Below are 2,500 nucleotides of genomic sequence, written 5' to 3'. Positions count from 1 at the left end.
TTAAAATATTTTACTTTAACTGGTTTCCTTTCCTCACTGGACTATTTTTCATGTTGCAGCCCCCTGGGTTAATAGCATCCTGCTTTTCCAACTAGGCTGTAGATTGGCAAGTAGTAATAACAATAATGATAATAATGATTAATCAAAAGGTCAGTCAGTTTCAGCTCTTTAAAGTAGAACTATTATCAAAATGTAACAGGAAGACAGATCGATAGTTCTTCGTTTATATCAACTAACGACTTCTGTTAATCGGTAGTATAAAGACCTGGAACACCATTAGGAACAATAACATACAATAATTAGCCTTGCTGAAAGATGAGTATCCTAAAATAATTAAAAAGGTCATATGAGCTGAGAGTGGCAATTAGTTTTATTTTGAATGACTGCCTAGATAATGTCCAAATGAAGGATTTATCAATAACTTATAATTTAAGAAGTTTTAATGACTACAGGTATCATTGTAACTCAATTTTATCTTGTAGATTTTCAGATAGGCTGAAATCCAATGGAAATTAATTAAAAACTAATGGTAATATCCTAGTTGGATCTCAGCCAACTAAGCGCTCCATCTTCTTTAGGTTTTTATTATACTCAAGAGCAAAAAATTACACTAAAGCAGAAAAAAGGCATTGGGAGCCCATATAGCGAATGACCAATAGAGTAGAACGTACGCGTATATAAGTTTCTCTCTACTCGATTTATACTCTCTCTCTCTCTCTCTCTCTCTCTCTCTCTCTCTCTCTCTCTCTCTCTCTTTCTCTCTCTCTCTCTCTCTCTCTCTCTCTCTCTCCTCTCTCTCTCTCTCTCTCTCTCTCTCTCCTCTCTCTAAGAATTGAAGGACGGCTAACGAATGAAAAAAAAGAAATATGCAACATATTAGCAGAAAAAATATAAAAGTGAGTTCACGCCAAAAATTGCGAATGAGAATAATGAAACAGAAATGGGAGAAGAAAATGTTTGAATATCTAACGGATATAGATATTAATGAAGCAGATATTGTCAAGGCTATAAACGAAATTAAAAATGGATCGGCAGCCGGACCAGATGGAGTTCCAGCGATTTTGTTAAAAAAAAAACTGCAAACACAATCGCGAAGCCGCTTGCAATACTGCTAAGACAAAGTATAGATATGAGCGAGATATATGTTAAACATAAATTAGCTTTTATAACCCCTATCTTCAAAAGTGGATCAAGACTAGAGGCAAGCAATTATAGACCTGTTAGTCTAACATCACATATTATGAAAGTGTATGAGAGGGTAATAAAAAAGAAAATAATGAACCATTTGGTTAAAAATAATTTGTCTAATATAGGTCAACACGGTTTTGTGCCTGGAAAAAAGTACACAGACCCAACTTATAGCACACTATGAAAACATATACAAAAATATGATAAATGAAAAAGACACAGATGTGATCTATCTAGATTTTGCAAAAGCCTTTGACAAGGTAGACCATAATATATTAGAGAAAAAAATGAGAAAGCATAATATTGTGGGAAAGATAGGAAAATGGGTAAAAGAATTCCTGCAAAACAGAAAACAGATAGTGGTTGCAAATGACGAGAAATCAGATGAAGCCCAGGTAATATCTGGCGTCCCACAAGGTACGGTATTAGCTGCACTGCTGTTTGTTATCATGATCTCAGACATAGACTGTGATGTTGAAAACTCCGTAGTGAGAAGTTTCGCCGATGACACAAGAATAAGTAGAGAAATTACTTGTGATGAAGATAGAAACTCACTACAAAGAGATCTAAACAAAATATGTGAATGGGCGGAGATAAATAGGATGGTATTTAACTCCGATAAATTCGAATCAATAAATTATGGAAACAGAGAAGGGATGGTATAAGCATACAAGGGACCTAATAATGAGACAATCACAAACAAGGAAACAATTAAAGACCTTGGTGTAATGTTAAATAGGAATATGTTATGCAACGACCAAATAGCAACACTGTTGGCTAAATGTAAAGCAAAAATTCAGACACTTTAAACCAAGAAAAGCTGAACACATGATTATGCTTTACAAAACTTATGTACGTAGTACACTCGAGTACTGCAATGTGATGTGGTACCCACACTACCAAAAGGATATTGCACAAATAGAGTGTACAAAGGTCCTATACTGCTAGAATAGAAGAAGTTAAGGACCTTGACTACTGGGAAAGACTGCAATTTTTAAAACTATACAGTCTAGAAAGGAGAAGAGAACGCTACATGATAATACAAGCATGGAAGCAAATAGAAGGAATTACTGAAAACATCATGGAACTAAAAACATCAGAAAGAGCAAGCAGAGGTAGATTAATAATGCCAAAAAATATACCAGGTAAACTAAGGAAGGCGCACAGGACATTAATCCACTACTCACCAGCATCGATAATGCAGCGACTATTTAATGTGCTGCCAGCTCATCTAAGAAACATATCAGGAGTGAGAGTAGATGTGTTTAAGAATAAGCTCGATAAATACTTAAGATGTATCCCAGACCATCCA

This window comes from Palaemon carinicauda, chromosome 11 (assembly GCF_036898095.1).
Source record: "Palaemon carinicauda isolate YSFRI2023 chromosome 11, ASM3689809v2, whole genome shotgun sequence".
NCBI classification, from domain to species: domain Eukaryota; kingdom Metazoa; phylum Arthropoda; class Malacostraca; order Decapoda; family Palaemonidae; genus Palaemon; species Palaemon carinicauda.
The sequence above is the reverse complement of the archived record's forward strand: the minus strand, read 5'-3'. Positions refer to the sequence as shown.